The 22,218-nt window shown below is 52.8% G+C and overlaps 2 pseudogenes; both read left to right on the forward strand.

Annotated features, from left to right (window-relative positions):
• The first annotated feature begins 16,897 nt into the window (after nt 1–16,897).
• On the forward strand, nt 16,898–18,468 carry LOC147990188 (uncharacterized; annotated as a pseudogene).
• Nucleotides 18,469–19,923: 1,455 nt separating this feature from the next.
• LOC147990189 (uncharacterized) lies at nt 19,924–21,542 on the forward strand (annotated as a pseudogene).
• The last annotated feature ends 676 nt before the right edge of the window (nt 21,543–22,218 follow it).

Genomic DNA, 22,218 nt, shown 5'->3' on the forward strand with positions numbered 1-22,218 from the left:
CGGGAGTACGGCTGCTTGCCGAACCACCAAGACCCCTCCAGCTTGAGGTCAGAGATCTCGTTCACCAAGTTTGCCACCTCAGCAGCCGGCATCTCCTTGGTACTCAGCCGGCACAAGTCGCGGTGCCCGCTCATCCGGCTGATCAAGTGAGGCAGGCCTTGGAGCGAGGGAACCCGGCGCGCGACAAAGGCGACCAGCAAGTCGGAAGCTTTGAGGCCTTCGGCTTCGGTCAGCACCCGGAGTCGGTTGATGTGGGCGACGCCGTCTGCTGACACAGGCTTCGACTTGTAGCCCCGGTTGGCCCGAGGCTCGACCGGTGGGCCGGCTTCGTAGGCCAGCAGGTTGATGAAGTCGACGGCCGGGTCGACGTTCTCCACGTAGAAGTAAGATTGCTGCCACATCATTGACCGACTGTGGCAGCTTGATGGCGGGGAAGACATTCTGCGGCGACGGCCGGCGCACCGCGACGAAGGCACCACACTGGGCCGCCTTCTCCCTGGCAGAGGTGCCCAGCTTGGTGTAAAAGAATGCTCCCCACAACTCGATGGTGGGGAGGATGCCGAGGTAGCCTTCGCACATCATGAGGAACGCGGACAGAAGCATCACGGTGTTGGGCGTGATGTGATGAGGTTGGAGATGGTAGAACTCGAGGAATGAGCGGAGAAAGCCGCTCGCCGGTAGGCCGAAGCCGCAGATGAAGTGCGAGCGGAAGACGACCCGCTCGACCTTCCCCGGCGCCGGCGAAATCTCCCCCGCAGGAGGCACGCGCGCCTCCATGTAGCCCGCGCCGGGAAGGCGCCGCGTGTCGCAGAGGAAGGCAATGTGGTCGTCATTGACGTTCGACCTGTCCCAATCTCCTCCCTGCTCGCGTGCCATGAAGAGCTCGACGAGGCAAATGGCGCGGCAGGGGAGCTGAGGATCGAAGCAGGGCCAAGAGGGCTCGGGGCGGAAGAGCTCGACGGAAACGAGCGGCGGCAGCACTCCGGTGGAGCTCGGGGGTGCTGTGGCGAGAGGAGGAACAAGGAGACGAGAATGGGGCAAGAGGGCGCGCGTGCTCCGCCGCTTCCCCTCCACCCCCTACTTATAGCTGACGGGCTATGAAGCCGAGAGGGCGGGCGTGGGATCGTGGGATTAACTGTGCCCACGACCCCACGTCCCCACGTTTATCGCGCGAGTACTGCGCGCAGTAACTCCGCGGAAAAGTTCAACAGGCCGTTGATGAAGCTATGTACCTAGGGTAGGGTTATGGACCTGTCCTAACTGCCCTACCCAAGGACATCTCTAGAAGAAATCACCTTTCAACCGACTTGAAGGTGTTCCACTCGACAGACTCGAAGTCACTCAACCAAGAAGCGATCACTCGACCAAGAAGTGATCACTCGACCAAGATCCAACCACTCGACGGCCAGGAGACCTAAAGTCACCCCGCACGCTAACGGTCGGTCATTAAGTAGCTTTTATGGTCATCATAGCACTTTATTACTAGTGTTACCAGTAACGCCCTGCCTTAATGTACATTGAACCCTTCGTAACGTGGGCTGGCCGGGGTCCTGGCGCACTCTATATAAGCCACCCCCCTCCTCCGAGACAAGGGTTCGCACCTCTGTATCTCATACTCACATAATCCAGTCAACCGCCTCCGGGCTCCGAGACGTAGGGTTTTTACTTCTTCCGAGAAGGGCCTGAACTCGTAAACCTTGCGTCCTTACAACTTCTCCATAGCTAAGATCTCACCTCTCCATACTTACCCCCCCTACATTACTGTCAGACTTAGAACCGCGACAGTTGGTGCCCACCGTGGGGCCGGTGTTTTAGCATTTTGTTGGAGGAGTTGCGATCTTTACCGACCCGAATCATCATGGTTTTCGATGGAGTTTTGGTGGAGGGCCGCGAGATCCGTCTCGGCACGCTCACGTTCATCGCCGACGACTCCACCTGGCTTCAGGAGGCTCTGCTCGACGTGGACGCGCTCCCTGTCCGCGGGGCAACGCACTTTAGCGCGTGCGTCCGCGGCGTTCTCCTGCGGCAACCGTCGACCCCCTACCGGTCGGCTCCTGTGTTGTCCTCCCCGTTTCTCGCCGGCGCAAGTGCTCCGGTCGGTCGAGACTTCAGCGGTGGGAGAGACACGCGGTGGCCCGTCAGTCGGCCATCCCTCAAGTCACGGCGATCGAGCCCGACGAATCCCTCTACGGCCTGTTCGACCTGTCGACTGGCTCCGAAGAGACTGCATCCGAGTGCTACAGCAGCGATCCGGCGGCGGAGGTTCTGATGGTCGACGGGCCGCCCAGTCCCCCCGGTTTTACCCGCACCGACGGAGGCGCAGGAGGAGGCGACCCGTCGCGTCCTCGTGAGGAGTATCTTCCCGAGCCTCTCATGTCACTGTAGAGAGAAGAACTTCGCCGCCGGAATGTGGATGCGCTGCACACTCCTATCGTTGGAGAAACCCCCGAGGCTCGCGCCTTGGAGGACGCGTGCCTGGCAAACTTGGCCGAGCGCGCTCGACTGGAGAATCTCCAGTGAGCACTCGACGAGCGTGCGCGACAACGGGTTCCTGAATCCAGTCGACGTCAGCTCTTCCCACCCCCGCAGGTATATCAGACTCCAATTCAGAATTTAGCAGCTGCGGCCCGTATAGCGGAGTCGATTCAGCCTTCCCAGTCGGAGGCTGGCAGAGGCTTGCTGCAGATCAGAGCGTTACTCCGGGCAGCAGGAGATCAGAATTCCGTTGTTTCTCAGTCGCGGAACAGAATTCACAGCAGGTCCGTTGCCGCGGACACAGTCCAGTCGGCCCACAGCCCGAGATCGCCCCCGAGGCGTGAAGGACGTGGAGACCGGTGGGACCAGTATGGGAACCATGAGCAGTATGATCACTGAGTCGACCGTGACGGTCGACGTCAAGTGCCCACGCCTCCCCCGAGGAGCGGGTCGTATGTGCCTCGCCAGCAGGATGACAGGCGCCCTCATAGTGGTGGGCGAAGGATTCCAGTCGACCCGAGAGGGCCAGGCTTTGACGCGAGATCCATCCTCGTCCAAGGTTTGGTCGACAGGAACAGGGCTCACCGAGAAGGCCACGACAGAGATGCGCCTGCCAGTAGCAGAGTACATGTTTCGGGGCCAGAGTGCTTTAGTAGAGCCATCAGGGCTGCTGTGATTCCTCCCAATTTCAGGTTGGCGATTGGAGTCAGTAAGTTCACTGGCGAGTCCAAGCCCGATACTTGGCTTGAGGACTACCGAGTGGCCATCCAGATTGGCGGCGGCAATGATGAAGTGGCCATGAAACACTTGCCTCTCATGTTGGAGGGCTCGGCCAGAGCGTGGCTAAACCAGTTAGCGCCTAGCAGCATTTACACTTGGGAAGATCTCTCCCGAGTGTTCGTCACCACATTTGAAGGCACATGCAAGCGACCAGCAGGACTGACGGAACTGCGGTCTTGTGTGCAAAAGCCGAATGAAACTTTGAGGGATTACATCCAGAGATGGATCACGTTACATCACTCGGTGGAGAACGTGCCTGACCACCAAGTAGTTTGTGCCTTTAAGGAAGGCGTCAAGTACAGAGAACTGAATTTGAAATTCGGTCGAACCGGAGATATGTCCCTGAATCGGATGATGGAGATTGCCACAAAGTACGCTAATGGTGAAGATGAGGATCGACTCAGGAGTGGCAAGCTCAAGTCAGTCGTCCAAGAAACCGGAGGCAATTCCAATCGGAAACAGAAGCGGAAGGCCGAGCCAGCGGCTCCCGGGGAAGCTTTAGCTTTGGCCCAAGGAAAGTCTAAAGGGAAACCTAAAGGGCCTTGGAACCCCAAAAAGGTTAAAGACCAGGAGGGAAATGATGTGTTGGACTTACCATGTCTCGTCCACACAAAGAAAGATGAAGAGGGTAATTTTATTTACCCGAAACATACCACTCGGCAGTGTCGACTCTTGATCCAGCAGTTCCAGGGCAAGCAGCCCAAGGGTAAGGAAAAGGAGTCAGACAAGGTCGAGGACAAAGAGGACAGTGATGACGGATACCCTCAAGTCAATTCCACCCTGATGATTTTTGCTGATGTTGAGAGCAAAAGTCGACTGAAAGTTATTAACCGAGAGGTGAATATGGTCGCTCCGGCGACACCTAGTTACCTGAAATGGTCTCAGACTGCCATAACATTCGACCAGTCCGACCACCCAACACACATCGCCACCCCTGGGAGGCAAGCTTTGGTGGTCGACCCAGTTGTTGAAGGCACTCGACTGACCAAAGTCCTGATGGATGGTGGCAGTGGTTTGAACATATTATACGCTGAGACGTTGAAAGGGATGGGCATTCCGATGTCCAGACTTAGTGCCAGCAACATGAGTTTCCATGGAGTCATTCCTGGGAAGAAGGCTGAATCACTCGGCCAGATTGCTCTTGATGTGGTTTTCGGTGATTCCAAGAATTACCGCAAAGAAAAGTTGACATTTGAAGTTGTAGACTTCCAGAGTGCCTATCATGCTATTTTGGGCAGGCCGGCTTATGCACGCTTCATGGCCCGACCATGTTACGTATATCTCAAATTGAAGATGCCTGTCCCCAAAGGTGTGATCACCATTACGGGTAATCGTAAGAAAGCGGAAGAATGTTTTCAGAAAGGTTCGAAGATCGCCGACGCGCAGATGGCAGTGGTGGAGTTGCAGGAATACCAGAAGACTGCAGACCCGAGTGATCTGTTGCGAGCCAAGAAGCCCGCTACAGAGTCAGCTTTCCAGTCGACTGGCGATACGAAGACAGCTCACATCCACCCGACCGACCCTAGCGCCGTTCTGACTCATATCTCGACAACACTCGACTCCAAATAGGAAGAAGCACTCATCTAGTTCCTCCGTGAGAACTGGGACATTTTCGCATGGAAGCCTTCTGACATGCCAGGTGTTCCCAGGGAGCTGGCTGAGCATCGCCTGAGAGTCGACTCAAAAGTAAAACCTGTCAAGGAACATCTCCGACGGTCCGCCGTCCAAAATAGAAAGGCTACTGGCGAGGAGGTGGCTCGGCTCTTAGCAGCAGAGTTCATCCGAGAAATCTACCACTCCGAGTGGCTCGCCAACGTTGTCATGGTCCCCAAGAAGGACAAGTCACTTCGCATGTGCATTGATTTTAAACATATCAATCGGGTCTGCCCGAAAGATCATTTTCCTCTCCCCCGCATCGACCAGATAGTCAACTCGACCGCGGGATGTGAGCGACTGTCTTTCTTGGACGCCTATTCCGGGTACCATCAGATCCGTTTGTATGGACCTGACGAGATCAAGACAGCTTTCATCACTCCATTCGGGTGCTTCTGTTATGTTACCATGCCGTTCGTCCTCAAGAATGCCGGAGCTACATTCATGAGGATGATTCAGAAGTGTTTACTCACTCAAATCAGCCGAAATGTAGAAGCATACATGGATGATATCGTGGTCAAGTCACGGAAGGGTTCTGACCTACTGACTGACCTTGCTGAAACCTTTGCCAACCTCAGGAGGTATGATATCAAGCTTAACCCATCAAAGTGCACATTCGGGGTCCCTGGCGGAAAGTTACTCGGTTTTCTCGTTTCCGAACGGAGAATTGACGCCAATCCAGAAAAAGTTGGCACTATACTCCGAATGAAAAGCCCTGTGCGAGTGCACGACGTCCAGAAGCTTACTGGTTGCTTGGCCGCCCTAAGTCGATTCATATCTCATCTCGGTGAAAAGGCATTGCCTCTTTACCGATTGATGAAGAAGTCCGACAAGTTCGAGTGGACTCCTGAAGCTGATGCATCATTTGCAGAGCTCAAAGCTCTGCTCTCCACCCAGCCGGTGCTTGCTGCCCCAATCAGCAAGGAGCCTTTGCTGCTTTACATTGCAGCCACAGGACAAGTCGTCAGTACGGTACTTACGGTCGAGCAGGAAGAGGAAGGGAAAACCTTCAAAGTTCAACGCCCAGTATATTATGTTTCTGAAGTCTTGACCCCATCAAAGCAAAGATATCCTCACTATCAGAAGCTTGTATATGGGATTTATATGACCACCAAGAAAGTTGCTCACTACTTCTCCGATCATTCCATTACAGTCGTCAACGATGCTCCATTGTCAGAGATCCTGCATAACAGGGATGCAACTGGTCGAGTAGCAAAATGGACGATTGAACTCCTTCCCCTAGATATCAAGTTTGAGGCAAAGAAAGCTATCAAGTCCCAGGCAATCGCAGATTTCGTCGCCGAGTGGATTGAACAGCAGCTGCCGACTCAGATTCACTCGGAGCATTGGACTATGTTCTTCGACGGCTCCAAGATGCTGAGTGGTTCCGGTGCCGGAGTGGTATTGGTCTCCCCCAGAGGAGATAAACTCAGATATGTTCTTCAAATCCACTTCGATTCCTCCAATAACGAGGCAGAATACGAAGCACTTTTATATGGGTTACGCATGGCCATCTCACTTGACGTCCGTTGCCTCATGGTCTACGGCGACTCAGATTTGGTGGTTAATCAGGTGATGAAGGAATGGGATGTCAGAAGTCCAGCCATGACTGGCTATTGCAATGCAGTGAGAAAGCTCGAGAAGAAATTCGAGGGGTTAGAGCTTCACCACATACCCCGACTGAAAAATCAAGCAGCTGATGATTTGGCAAAAATAGGTTCCAAAAGAGGAGCCATTCCCAGCAATGTGTTTTTGGAACACATCCACACACCTTCAGTCCAGGAGGATCCCTTCACTGAAGAGGCCCCGCAGCCAAAAAGCGCCATGGATCCGATCGAAGTTGAAGTTCCAGTTGTGGTCGATCTGATCATGGAAGTGTTGGTTATCACTCCCGTCTGGACAGAACCGTACATCGCGTACATCCTAAGGAAATAACTCCTAGAAGACGAAGAAGAGGCTCGACAGATCGTCCGTCGATCCAAGGCCTTCACAGTCATAAAGGGACAGTTATATAGAGAAAGCATGACTGGGGTCGGCCAGAAGTGTATTACACCAGAAGAAGGTCAGATGATCCTTAACGATATCCACTCGGGGACCTGTGGTCATCATGCGTCCTCTCGGACCATTGTGGCCAAAGCATACCGAGCGGGGTTCTACTGGCCAAGGGCAAATGAGATGGCAAAAGAGATAGTCAACAAATGTGAAGGATGTCAGTATTACTCCAATATGCCGCACAAACCCGTGTCAGCCCTGAAAACCATTCCACTCCTCTGGCCCTTCGCCGTTTGGGGGCTGGACATGGTTGGACCACTGAGAACAGGGAGGAGTGGCTTCACTCATGTGCTGGTAGCAGTCGACAAGTTCACCAAATGGATTGAAGCCAAGCCTATCAAGAATCTCGATGCTTGCACCACTATCAGTTTCATCAGAGAGTTGATATTCAGATATGGAGTTCTGCACAGTATCATCACGGACAATGGGTTAAACTTCGATTCCGACAAGTTCAGGGCCTTTTGCGCCTCTCAGGGCACTCGGGTCGACTATGCTTCGGTCGCTCACCCCTAGTCGAATGGGCAAGCAGAAAGGGCAAATGGCCTAATTCTCAAAGGACTGAAACCCCGATTGATGCGCGACCTCAAGCACGCAGCAGGTGCATCGGTCGACGAGCTCCCATCAGTCCTTTGGGGATTGAGGACAAACCCGAATCGATCGACCGGAAGAACCCCGTTCTTTCTGGTCTACGGAGCCAAGGCAGTCTTACCGAGCGACCTGCTTCACAACGCTCCCAGAGTCGAGCTCTACTCAGAAGAGGAAGCAGAACAAGCCCGGCAGCACGCAGTCGACCTCCTAGAAGAAGAAAGAGAAATGGCCTTAATTCGATCGACCATCTATCAGCAAGACTTGCGTCGATTACATGCCAGAAACGTGAACAGCCGAGCCTTCCAAGAAGGAGACTTAGTCCTTCGAGTGGATCAGCAGAAACCACACAAGCTCGCTCCTACTTGGGAAGGCCCCTTCATAGTCACCAGAGTCCTCCATAATGGAGCATACCACCTCTACAATGTCGATCGCCAGATTGATGAGCCACGAGCCTGGAATGCGGAGCTACTCCGCCCCTTTTATACTTGAATTCTCACTCGGATGAGATGTAATAAGAAAAACTCATGTAGTTTATTTATCAAAAGGCAAGAGCGTTATAATTTTCCCAGTGATTATTATTGTTTTTGTTTGCGTAAGAAATCCCCCAGTGGGTGGCTTAGCCCCGAATCCGCTTCGCCTAAGTTTGAAAAAATCCTACCGAGTGGAGAGCAATCCTCCCACTCGGGGGCTTAGCTGCAGTCCAGTACTCGCCTAAGTTCTCCCACTTAGAGACTTAGCTGCAGTCCGGCACTCGCCTAAGTTTGGAAAAATCCTACCGAGTGGAGAGCAATCCTCCCACTCGGGGGCTTAGCTGCAGTCCAGTACTCGCCTAAGTACTCTCACCGAAGACTTAGCTGTAGTCCGGCACTAGCCTAAGTTTGGAAAAATCCTACCGAGTGGAGAGCAATCCTCCCACTCGGGGGCTTAGCTGCAGTCCAGTACTCGCCTAAGTTCTCTCACTGAAGACTTAGCTGTAGTCCAGTACTCGCCTAAGTTCTCCCACTTAGAGGCTTAGCTGCAGTCAGGCACTCGCCTAAGTTTGAAAAATCCTACCGAGTGGAGAGCAATCCTCCCACTCGGGGGCTTAGCTGCAGTCCAGTACTCGCCTAAGTTCTCCCACTTAGAGACTTAGCTGCAGTCAGGCACTCGCCTAAGTTCTCTCACTGAAGACTTAGCTGCAGTCCAGTACTCGCCTAAGTTCTCCCACTTAAAGGCTTAGCTGCAGTCAGGCACTCGCCTAAGTTTGAAAAATCCTACCGAGTGGAGAGCAATCCTCCCACTCGGGGGCTTAGCTGCAGTCCAGTACTCGCCTAAGTTCTCCCACTTAGAGACTTAGCTGCAGTCAGGCACTCGCCTAAGTTTGAAAAAATCCTACCGAGAGGAGAGCAATCCTCCCACTCGGAGGCTTAGCTGTAGTCCAGTACACGCCTAAGTTCTCTCACTGAAGCTTAGCTGCAGTCCGGCACTCACCTAAGTTTGAAAAATCCTACCGAGTGGAGAGCAATCCTCCCACTCGGGGGCTTAGCTGCAGTCCAGTACTCGCCTAAGTTCTCCCACTTAGAGACTTAGCTGCAGTCAGGCACTCGCCTAAATTTGAAAAATCCTACCGAGTGAAAGCAATCCTCCCACCCGGAGGCTTAGCTGCAGTCCGGTACTCGCCTAGGTTCTCTCACTAGGAGACTTAGCTGCAGTCCGGCACTCGCCTAAGTTTGAAAAAATCCTACCGAGTAGAGAGCGATCCTCTCACTCGGGGGCTTAGCTGCAGTCCAGTACTCGCCTAAGTTCTCCCAAACACAGCTCAATCCTCAAGGACGACGAGGGGCATGTCGACTGCCACCTTCTCCTGGAGAGCTTCGCTACACATACAATGCGCGATTCATCCCGCTCTACAGTAACAAAGTACGGGTCGACTGCCACCTTCTCCTGGAGAGCTTCGCCACAAATACAATGTGCGCTCCGTCCCACTCTGCAGTAACAGGGTGTGGGTCGACCACCACCTTCTCCTGGAGAGCTTCGCCACAAATACAATGTGCGCTCTGTCCCACTCTGCAGTAACAGGGTGTGGGTCGACCGCCGCCCGCCCCTGGGGAGCTTCGCCACAAATACAAGACATGGGTTGACTGCTTCCCCCTCCTTCGGAGTTGCACTGCAAATACAGAAAGTTGTCTCAAATAAAGATTGGGTTCACTCAGCAGGAGATTCATAAAGATATTCAACGATAAACCAAGTTCAGATAAATTCTAAAGGTTTCGGATCACAGATCGAAGTACTCAGGCACGCAGCTTGAAAAAGTTTAACGGTTACAAAAACCACTCGGCATTCCGAGGCAAATTTAAGGTAGGACATAAGAGTTTGTTCACTCCGCGGGAGGAGGGCTGGCAGGCTCGACGAACTCATCCAGGTCGACGCCATCGGCAATCCGAGTGGCGGCAGCTATGAAGGTTTCCATAAAAGTTCGGAAGTCGTGCTTCTAGGTGTTTGTGACCTTGATTGCGTCCAGCTTGTCTTGTCGCACCTCCTTGCAGTGGACACGAACCAAGGACAGAGCCACGTCAGCACCACAACGAGCAGAAGACTTCTTCCACTCCTGCACTCGGTCCGGGATTCCGTTAAGTCGAGTCATTAGAGACTCAAGATCGTTTTGGAGCGTAGCCTCTGGCCAAAGTGACGGGTCGATCCATGACATGGCGACCTTCAGTCGCGCCAAGTAGTCCACGGCACCGTCGATGCGAGATTCTAGTCGAAGCAGATTCATGGCAGTTTCATCCTTCACGGGAGAGTTGATTGGATCCAGACCTAGTTCGATCCGCCCAGTATCCTCTTCAAAGTTCTGGCAAAACTCTGCATTCATGATCCAAGGATAAGTCAATTTTCATACACTGAGTCGACACAAAAAAAATCAGTCGAAACTAAATGTGCACCTTCAAGCTTGATATACAACTTCTTGGCAAGGCTCCTCAGGTAGCTCTCTAGATCGTCCCTCCTACGAGCGACGCCTTCCATCTTTTCGTTCAGGTTGAGGTTCTCCTTCTTCCAACGTGTGCACTCCCTGTTGGCTTCATTCAGAGCAGTCTTCAGCCTGGTATTCTCTTCTTCCAACTGGCCGACTGAAGCCAGCTTCTGTTCGGCCAGAGCGGTCCTGTCGTCAGCCTCCTTCTGGGCAGCAGACAAATCCTGATCCTTTTTCGCCAAAGCTTCTCTCAGTTTTTCTGCAAAGAAATGATGATTGATTCAGAAATAGCAGAAGGGTGCTCGAGCCTAAAACTGACCAGTCGACAGACTTGTCTTACCAGTGGCGCCGTCTTTGACCGTCTGCAGTTCTGTCCTGGCCAGCTCCAAGCCAAGTTTCAGTCGAATCTGCTGACTTTCCAAATCAGCGAAGCGAGCTCCAAGATCACAAGATTTCTAAAATCAAAGGGGAGAAATTATTCCACAGCAAAAAATGATGAAGACATTAAGTACTAAGACTACGGTCGACTGCCCGCAGTCCACCATAGTCTCGGGGACTACACCCAGTGGGTGCACTTTGCGTGCCCCCACCGGTTCTGATCCCACTCGACCGGCCCGCCGGAGTCGAGCGGAAGAAACAAACTACCAGTTCGGTTTTACTAGAAAAAATACAAAGACTACAGTCGACTGCCAGCAGTCCACCGTAGTCTCGGGGACTACACCCAGTGGGTGCACTCAGCGTGCCCCCAATAGTCCAAAAAATTCAATCGACACACCCAGTGGGTGTACAGATGAAAAGATTTTTGGAAAGAATCTTCAGATAGCATATCCTAACAGAACAAGCGGCGACCAACTAACCTGAACATTGCTCTGGAGAGCCGAGCTGGCATCATAGGCGGCTTGGCTGGCGTCCCGCATCGTCTTCATCTTCTCCATCATAATACCCGCCTGGCATATGGCTTCCCTAGCAGCATTCACCTCGTCCTCCGGGACATGATGGGTTGCAAAAAGTGAAGGCGAGTCGACAGGGGCTCGAGCAGTCGACGAAGAAGGCAAGGCACTCGACAGTGGCTCGGCGAAGGTAACAGAACCCCGATTGACGTCGCCAGTGTCCTGAACGACTGGCTCCGCCCTCGGCGTCGACTCACTTACAGGAGCTCGCCTATTCTTCCTCGTCAAAGGCCTCTCGGACTCTTCATCATCATCAGGGAGGTCGATAATGTTGGGAGTTGTGCAAAGTTCAATTGCCAAAATCACGTCACCCAATGAGGCACATTGCAGTTGAATCGACCGAATAAAGATAGTATGGCAGAAATCATACCCGGATTAGAAGTGACCGCATCCTCCATCACCTCATCATCATCCCTGTAAGCTGAGGTCCCGGAAGTGGCAGCGCTGACAATTCCAAAGTTCGTCCAGTTAAAACAAGAAAAACAAACAGCACGGAGCGTCGAGTGAATACAAAGAGGGACACTCACGCGGAGGCAACGGGGATATCAATCTTGATCTTCGGCAACGCCTTCCGAGTCCTCGGCTATGCAACTTTGGGGTGCTTTGGCGCCTTCTCAGTCGGGGTTGGTGAAGAGATCCGAGGACGCTTCGAAGACTGACCAACCTGAGTAGTTTCCTTGTCGCGGGCACTCGGCCGTTCTTGGTCGAGCTTGGATCGCCTCTCCCTGCGAGGGGGCGACTCAACTTCTTCTCCATCACTTGAGTCGTCGCTTCCTCCATCCCCTTCACCATCGGAAGTCCACTCGCCACTGTCGCCGCCACTCGCCTCGCCTTCCAGTACTTGCTCTTGCTCCCCGTTGAGCATTGAATACATTTCAATAATGGCCTGAAAGGAAGCAGGGAGAGCAAAGTCAGTCGACGCAATATAGGCAGCTACGCGAGTGAATTCAGATTACAAGCAAAAACTCAGAATCAGACCTGCTCTGGTGCGTGGGACTGGTCGAATGGAGGGACTCACCTGGCTCCCCTGGGATTGTCCTTATTCCCGGTAATGCCAGACAGCCACTTCTCCAATGTGTCGTCGTCGACCTCCTCTGGGTGGATCCGAGTGGAGTCTTCAAGACCCGAATACATCCACATCGGATGGTCTTGGGCTTGGAGAGGCTGGATGCGCCGCTGAAGGAAGACCTCCAAGAGATCCATACCAGTGACCCCATCACGAATAAGCTGGACCACTCGGTCGACCAACACCTTCACGTGCGCCTTCTCCTCCGGGAGCACCTTCAAAGGGGAGGGTTTTTCCACTCGGTCCATGGTAAAGGGAGGGAGGCCAGTCGATTGCCCTGGCGTCGACTGGTCTTTACAGTAAAACCAGGTCGACTGCCATCCGCGAACTGAGTCGGGAAGAATCATGGCCGGGAAGGAGCTTTTCCCTCTCGTATGGATGCCAAGACCCCCACACATCTGGATCACTTGGGTCCTCTCGTCACTCGGATTAGCCTTTTTCACTGTCTGGGAGCGACAAGTGAAAATATGCTTGAAGAGACCCCAGTGAGGCCGACAACCCAGGAAGTTCTCACACAAAGAAATGAAAGCGGCAAGATAAACGATTGAGTTGGGGGTAAAATGATGGAGTTGTGCCCCAAAGAAGTTCAGAAACCCTCGGAAGAAGGGGTGAGGGGGCAAGGAAAATCCGCGGTCGACGTGGGTGGCAAGAAGGACACGCTCACCCTCCCGAGGCTGCGGCTCAGATTCCTTCCCCGGAAGCCGCGCCGAGTCATAGGGGATCAGCCCCCCTTCGGCCAAGTCGTCGAGGTCTTCTTGGGAGATCCTCGAGTGGATCCAGTCGCCCTGGATCCATCCCCTCGGCAGGCCAGACCGCGAGGAAGATCCGCCCCGGCTGGTCGCCTTCCCCTTCGACCTCGCTGTCGCCTTCTTTGCCCGCTCCAGAGCCGCTGTCTTCTCCTTCCCCATTGTTGCCGGCGTGAGGAAGAGAAGGGGAAATGAGATGCACTGTTCGGGAGACTCCGGTCCAACGCCTTATATGAGGCCGCTTCCGAGTGGCTGACGGGTAGGCCCAGGTGACTGTCAAATCCCGTAACGATCATGCGTGCGGTACGTGGCGAAAAAGGCGGCGCGGGGATCGAGGCGTCTCCGCTCTATCCCATCCGATTACTGCGGCCTCCCCCGTCCCGCGCTTCCCAAAATTCGGATCCCATGAAATCTGCGGGCAGCAAACAAACTTGTCAGACTAAAAGATCCCCTCCGCACCGTCACTCGGAGCCTTACAGGTAAAGAAACTCACTCGATGAAGAATTAAGAATGGATCAAGGCGACTGAAAAGGAAGTTGTTGTCATCACTCGGGTCCATTGATCCGGAGCAAGATATGCTCACGGCATGAAAAACGAGTCGGAGAGGTCCTCAACTCCTTCCCCACTCAAACCTCGATCCATTCGGGGGCTAATGATGAAGCTATGTACCTAGGGTAGGGTCATGGACCTGTCCTAACTGCCCTACCCAAGGACATCTCTAGAAGAAATCACCTTTCAACTGACTTGAAGGTGTTCCACTCGACAGACTCAAAGTCACTCGACCAAGAAGAGATCACTCGACCAAGATCCAACCACTCGACGGCCAGGAGACCTAAAGTCACCCGCACGCTAACGGTTGGTCATTAAGTAGCTTTTATGGTCATCATAGCACTTTATTACTAGCGTTACCAGTAACACCCTGCCTTAATGTACATTGAACCCTTCGTAATGTGGGCTGGCCGGGGTCCTGGCGCACTCTATATAAGCCACCCCCTCCTCCGAGACAAGGGTTCGCACCTCTGTAACTCATACTCACATAATCCAGTCGACCGCCTCCGGGCTCCGAGACGTAGGGTTTTTACTTCTTCCGAGAAGGGCCTGAACTCGTAAACCTTGCGTCCTTACAACTTCTCCATAGCTAAGATCTCGCCTCTCCATACTTACCCCCTACATTACTGTCAGACTTAGAACCACGACAGCCGCCTCAACCGTAGCGGATCCGGTCGCGTGCCAAGGCCCGGTAATGGCGGGCCCAGCCTGCTGTCGCGTCTCATCGCGCACGTGGGCTGGCTGACGCCAAGTGGCATGCCCACAGCAGGCGGCGGGCCTGGAGGCTTCGCTAGTACGCCACCTAGTTCCCGCCGTTGCGTTTGAAGTTTTCAGACGAGTCCGTTTGGTCGTGGCCGACTCCTTCCACGCGACACGCTAGGAGTCAGATGAAGTTTCAAACTAGAGCACTCGGGAAAGGAAATTGCTGAGGCTTCTCAGCTAATCAGCTGCGATGCCTCACCAGCTTTGGGGATTACTTCGGCGTAGTGGGCCACGGGTAGACTAACCCGAGCCCCTGAGCCTTTCAAGACATCAGGGCTAGCTGCGCCCCTCGAGACATCAAGAAGAAGCGCCGCCTTTTGGTGGCCGGCTGTCTCAAGCGGCCGGCTGCCAGAAGGCGGCTAAGCTCAAGAGGGCGGCTCCAAGACAGGTCGACTTCTTGCAGGCGGCCTCCAGAGAGGCCGGCTCCTAGCCGGCGGCCCACGGCGCCCTCAAAGTCTGCGCTCCCATTAAGAAGACAAGACAGGGTAAGGCTACAGTGTAGCCCATCACCCCCATATCCAGAGCCGGGCGTGGCCACAGTGCTCCGTACAGGCGGAGATCTCTGCTCGGCGTGGCACTGTTGCCACTCCATCCCTGACGTCACTGCTGGCAGGCAGAGCCCTGTTCCCACGACGACCTGTCAATACCGCCTGCAGGCGGTGGGCCCTACTGGGCAGCGAGAGCCCGGAAGACGGTGGAAGCCTGACCAGTCAGACCTGAGGGAGGCCGGCTCCCAGCAGGCGGCCCGTTCCTTCCTCGGGGCCCGTGCACCATTAACCAGATGAGGCCCGGAGTGGCCACCATGATCTCCCACTAGGCGGCGGGACTGTAGCCACGCTCCCCTGACCAAGCATGCGTCATTAGCATCGCGGCTACAGTAATCGGCAGCCGGCAAGACCCGCGAGCGGCCTGTCGGCTCCGTACCAGACCAGTCGGCGGGGCCCACCAAGCGGCGGGCCCCAACAGCCGGCGGAGAAGCCGGCGACTAGAGACACTGACAGTCGGGACCTACACTCGGCCGGATTGCCTATATAAACCCCCAGGGCACCCATGCAAAGGGTTCCCGGCCTGTTAGAACTAGACTCATACCTAGAGGAAGGAGAGAGCGTGCCTGCCTTCTTCTACCTCTAGCATATAGCTCGAGGAGCACCATTTGTACTCACTAGTGCCTTAGTGATCATGCAGAGACCCCGCAGAGCAGGACTAGGGGTGTTATCTCCTAGGAGAGCCCCGAACCTAGGTAAAGTGCGACGGCGTTCGTGTCTACACCTCATCCCGCTTCCAGGCACCGGCGACGTTCTACTCGCTCCCACCATAATAAGCCATCCATTGGCATATGTCGCACCCAACACCCGACAGTTGCAATAGTAACTATTCATCTGATTTCTAAGAATAAAAGGATCAAATTTTCTTGGAAAAATCATACGTACTCCCTCTGATCCAAAATAGATGTCGTCTTATTTTGGATCGGTGGGAGTACCACTTAACATTTCTACAACGTTACCAAATTGCAGCATGTTATTTGCATTGATTTATAAAGCATTTTCTGTCTGACTCCTTGGTCATGCCACCTTGCTAATATTACCTCCCAATACCTACATCTACTTCTTTACCTCAAGACATCCAATTCCATTCACATATGAGGCCGAGATGCCAGGATGATCAGATCAGATGTTCAAGTTACAGCCCAACCATTGGTGTCCCTTATCTGGTATGCAACATTACAATTAGAATTAGAATTACCATAGTAAGCTTTGGTCAGATCATATGCTTGGAGAGTCATTACAATATGGATAGTTTCAGCTGTGTATGACACACGCCCTTCATACAAATATGGATCAGAAAGTGAAGAATGTATAAGTGTAAACTTACATATACCTTTAGTTACTGAAACTGAACTTGTGCTTAGATGAATGATCAAATCAAAATAGAAGGGGGATAGATTAGGGGCCTAAGCTATTATATGCTCTTCACGTTTTTCATTACATCTAATAGTTACATCTATAGTCGTTGCTCTATCACAACAAATAATTCCAACTCTGTATAATTTAGCATGACGTAAGGAACATACATCTATACATTTACGTTTTTGGCAAAACGACAACGAAAATTTCAGTGCATGATGATGCATAAACGGAAATCAAACTAAAACTAATATTTTGTCAATAAAGTGTAATTATTGATATACTGACTGTATTTGTATACTTTTGCCTCTAACTTTCCTACTTAAGTCATAATCTTCAAGATCATTAATGTTCTGAAACCTATACGGAGACTTGGACTATCAGAACTCAGACAACATCATCGGGAAAGTCAGCCAGCATGCATGGCAGTATCATATCTCTGCCAGTATAGATATGGTACAACTAAATTTTTCATAGTTATTCACATTGGATATATTTCCGGCCGCGATGGCTCGCCGGATTGGCTCGATGGCTCGTTGTTCGTAGATCGGCCTGGGCTTTGTTTTCTACGGGATGCCGACGGCAAGATTGTGGAGGGACGACACTTGCGCGCAGGGGAGAGGATCCAAAGTGGGAGGGAGATGGTTCTTCTCGACTGTGTGGTGCATGTTGGCGCTCGAGTCCTCCCGGAACGGCGGCGGCGGCTGACTCTGGCTCCTGCTGCCTTCTCGTCGGCGGCGCTCTCACCATCTGCAACTTCATCCTCGTTGCGTTCTGGATCAAGGTTTGAGGCCTTGGCCGACGTCGAGGAGGACAGGCTCGAGGGTTCGGATGCGGGACGCTTGGCGGATGAAGTGGTGAAGGCAGTCCTCTCCGGTGATGAAGATCGCGGAAGTGGTGAGGTCTCCGGGGATTCATGGACAATGGTGCGGCCTAGGAGGAAGAAGACAGATGCGGAGCTCCTGCAGGAATTCTGGAATGATGTCGGGTACCCTACCCTGGCGTCCAGAGTGTGGGAGAAAGGCAGCTGAAGCTCGGCCGGCAAGGTGAGCACTGATTCTACTCACGATACTTTGTTTTCGTGCAGGGAGTTGGAGCGTGCTGGATCGGATGCCTCCCCGGTCATGTCGCGGCCGCCGGCGGCGCCTGCACGGCCACGGCACGGTGTCTGCATCAGGCCGTGGAAGGGGCCTCTTCCACGACCCAGGATCACGCCGCCGGTGGCGCTCGCGGCGTTCATGCCAGCCTCCCCGGCGAGCCCGTCTTCGGCGGCGGTTCCGAGTCAACCAGATGAAACGGCAGCGCCGTCTTCGGCATGCGATGATCCCGACGCTGTTCAAAATTCGATTCCTCGGGCTTCCAACTTGCAGGCTCGTGGGCCCGGCGTGTGCATCGCCAATCGGGCCTCGCGTCTGGGCCAAACGCTGCGGAGGGCTGACATGTTCCAGTACAGAACATCGAGGTGCCTTAGTACTGCAATCGACCTTCACAGATCATCGACTCACCTACAGCCGCCGCCATCATACACCCAAGTTCTTCGCCGGAATCCCTCGTCACCGATGGCTGGCCGTAATGGCATCCCGCCTAAGGGGGCCGCACCGGCAGGACAAGCGGCTTCGACCTTCGGATCAACGCCCGGTTTCTCTGCCGGCTTTGGCGTCGCTGCTGGGCCACTTCGCTTCGGGGCGCCGGGTTCGTCCTCCACCGCTGCTCATCCCGTCCAGCAGGTGCCAGCGCCGGCACCTGTCGTATTTGGTGCAACCAACCAGCCCGCACCTGAAGCACCTCCTGCTCGCCGTCCCAAGAATAAGCGCAAGGGGGGACGTCCTGGTAGGACGTGGATTTATCCTAACTCTATGCGCGCAACCTGTATCCGCACTACACATCCGGCCTATTGTCAAATCAACATGGCCCACATCTGTGTCAGTCATGCATGGTATTCCATCATGCTAGGGAGTTCGCCCGTTTGTATAGTCAGCCGTATTCCAGCTGATTTGACCTCACGTGGGATCAAGTTGTTCGTCCACGCAAGAGACACAAGGGCCTGGGTGGCTAATACACCATGTTTAGTCAATGATTAAACATGTGGTTTATTATTTACTAAAAAAATAGCGAAATTATTCTCAGAAAAAACTAATAAAATGAATTACTGGTTTATACCAAAGGAATTTTTAGATGGCTGTGGCGAACTCTACTGGAAATTCCAAAGAACTTTACAAAATCCAAGGAAACAATTAGTAATGGCGAAGTTTTCTCAAAAGTTCTTCTGATTTTTATGGCAAAGTTCGGACACCATGTTAACAAAGTCCTGTTAGAAAGTTCTTCGTTTCTTAGAAAGTTCTTTAGAATTTTTTATAACGTTCTTTAGAAATTATTCCCAATTATTGTTAGATCATTCTTCAGAAAATATCCCCAAATAGTTCTTCACCAAATTAGTATGTTTCATTTAAAAAACTGAGGCCATAATAATTACAGTAGCCAAAGAATCCAGAGATAGCCATCAAAAAGGTCCTTGTTTCTTCCAGCAAACTATGAATTACAAAAGTACATTAAGATCAATCCGTTTTCCTGTTTATGGAGAGGGGCAAAACAAGAGCAGTCATTTGCCGAAAGCTGCAGGAGAGGAAACAAAATAAGATCACATAAAATCCACTATCACACATGAAATCAAATGCATATCGAAAGATTGAGAAAAGAATAAAAATCTTGTTTTAAAAAAACAAGTAGACGAATCGTTGATACCTCTGAGGAAGACGGGGAAGATGAGTTGGAGCTCTTGACCACCGGCGTGCTTGCGGGAGGTGTGTGTCTGGGCTTTGCCGTCGAGCCGCTTGACTCCTCACTGCCTTAATGTGTAGATCTCCATCATAGATCTGCTCACAGTGGTGGTGATGTTGCTGCTCGTTGTTCGTCGATGCCCGGCATCCTCTCACCAGGAGGCAAGATGGTGATGAGGTAGCCATGTTGCTCCATCTTACCTCGATGGCGGATCTGACGATAGAAGCAGCAGGGCGTGGGTGGAGAACAATCGCCTACGGGTGAAGAAGAACGTCACAGGGGAGAGGGCTCGAGGGCTCGAGGCAATGGAGGAGCGCTCCGGCGCTGAGTGGCCATGGTGGCGGAGGAGGGAGCAGGCGGTGCGCCGGATTCGATGGAGATGGAGATGGCTCAGATGGGGAACGAGAAGAGAAGGAACAGGGGCGGTGGGGAACGAGGGAACGAGGGAGATACGATGTGCCACGTATCGCGCTGAGAAAACGTGAATATGGGTTGTTAGGTGGGACCAGGTGGGGTACGCACGCATGGATCCACATAACGCAGCGACGGCGACGATTGGAGTTGCGCGCGCAACTGGTTAGGCATAGACATATTCGGTCGTGGTACCGCTGCCACCGGTGCCGTCACCCCGGCTGCACTTCCTTCGCCGGCGTTTCCGCCTACACTTGTGATGGAAGCATCTTCGGTTCAGCTACAGGCAGACGTTAATGCAACGACTGTGACCTCTGCTGCCATAACTGGGAAGTCGCATAAAGGTAAAAAGACAGGTCTTTGGTGTTTCAAATGTAGGTCAGATGAGCATCTCTCCATGGATTGTACGGTGGTTCATTACTGTCACATTTACAACAATCACAAACACCCTTTGCACCGTTGTTCTGTCCTCAAGCAACCAAGGCCTAGCGCCATGCTCGGTGGATGTGGTTTAGTGAATGCAATGTTCGTACAGTTGTCGGACTCGCTCTTCAAGGAGCACCTTGCACCACCTACTCTGCCGACAGCTTTGGTAACAATTTCTGGCGGCACTTTGTCTGCTTCTGTGGTGGAGGCCGAGGTCGCTAAAATAGCCTCGGTACAGACTTCGTGGAAGTGGGAAGCGGTGCCGCATGGAGCCAATGCTTTCTTGGTTTCTTTCCCGTCAGTGAACATTTTACAGCATGTGGCAGCTTTTGAGTACAACGTTAAATCCCACGACGTAAAGATTGCTTTCTCTGAGTGGAAAGTTGATGAGATCCCATCGCTCCATCCCTTGCAGTCTGTTTGGTTACATGTCACCGGCGTTCCTCCACCCCTCCGCCATTTCCTTGGTCTGTGGGCGGTAGGATCAGTTATTGGTGCCATCTAGGATGTTGACTTGGTATGCTTGCGACGACACGGTATGGTGAGGATCTAGGTGGTTGTGCACTCCTTGGATATTTTTATGAAAAATGATGGGTCTGATGAAGTCTCAATCCGTTCAGATGTTTATGTCAAGCTTAATGGCTATGCATTTCGGTATGTACTGGAGCAGGAGGAATTTGTACCTGACGATGACTTCATTCCTAGGATCTGGGAAAACCATGATGACGAGCATGATGACGGTGCTAACCAAGATGCGGAGATGCCAGATAAAGATGCGAGCAAGAGAGCAAAAATCGTGCAAACTGAGGGTCATAAGACAGCGCCCGGGGCTCATTCTGTGTTTGGGGCCCCTATGCAGACTACTCAAGCTACTGTTGCTGCTCCTTCTGGCCATGAAGCTGCACAGTTGCATGTGCACGTTACACCAACGGACATGCATGATGGGGCGGCCACCGAGCCCTTGCAGACAGCGAGGGCTGCGTTGGCTGCTATGCCTGCTGAAGTAGAACTGCTGCATGTCCAGCCAGCCGCTCAGGTGCGGTCCTCAGCTGCATGTGCACCCATGCAGCCGCGTACGAACACGTTGCCTCTGGTGCATGGGCTGCCAACACTCGAGCAGGCGCCGCGCGGGCAGCCTCCTGTGTGTGTAGATGCAGCGCACGTGTTGCCTGTTGCCGCTGCTCTGGGACGTGTGCAAGATACTACTGCGGGTTCTGTGATGGCTTCTTCAGATTGCGCTCCGGTCGCCGTGGTTCCTCTTGGTCCAGCTGCATGTCACACGACTTCTGCTACTGCACCCGTCGTGACCGTTTCGATGGAACCAGTGGCACGTCCCTCTTCACCAATCTTGGGAGCTGCCACGCCGCTGCTGATTTCACAGACAACTACAGCTCAACCGACGACTCCGGAGGGTACCTTGTCTGGAAGGTTGGCATCACCCCTTCGACGTAGTAGCCGTCACGCCATCTCCGCTGATGGTTCTTCTCCAATTGATGAGCATTCTCTGTCGAAGGCAATGCGTCGTCAGGCCTCCAGGAATTTGGACTACTCACCAGGTACGTCTTCCGTAAAATCCTTTCTTTCCTTTTCAGATACTCGCATTTCTACTAGCTTGAAGAACGTCGGTGTCTCTATTGGAAAGAATAATTCTGAAATTAATTTGTCGGTTGGGGTACTTAAACATATGGAGATTGACCGATTAAAGGTTTCTCCAAAGCGTTTTAGCACCCCATCAAACACTGAAACCGAGGACGATGATGAAACGGATGCCACATATGATGGTCCGCTTATCTCCCACTTGGTTGGTGAGGTTACCGAGGTTGGATTGGATGACGCAAGACCTGGGTCCATGTTTTGTGACTTCACAGCGACTTCGCGTAAATCTAAATCACTTTCCTCAAAAAAGAAACAAAAAACGCCCAAGAAGGCAAAGATTTCCACACCGATTCGAGTTTCCACATGAGAGGCATGTTTTGGAATAGCAGAGGTCTTTCAGACTTGGCTAAGCATAAACACGTCGGTGATTGTGTGCGTGAACACGGTTTGGACTTTGTGGCAATTTCTGAGGCAGGTAAAGGTGACTTTCGCCCACATGTCCTCGATCACCTATCCGGTGGTTTCGACTATT

This window comes from Triticum urartu, chromosome 1A (assembly GCF_056163025.1).
Source record: "Triticum urartu cultivar PI428250 chromosome 1A, HENAU_Tu73, whole genome shotgun sequence".
NCBI classification, from domain to species: domain Eukaryota; kingdom Viridiplantae; phylum Streptophyta; class Magnoliopsida; order Poales; family Poaceae; genus Triticum; species Triticum urartu.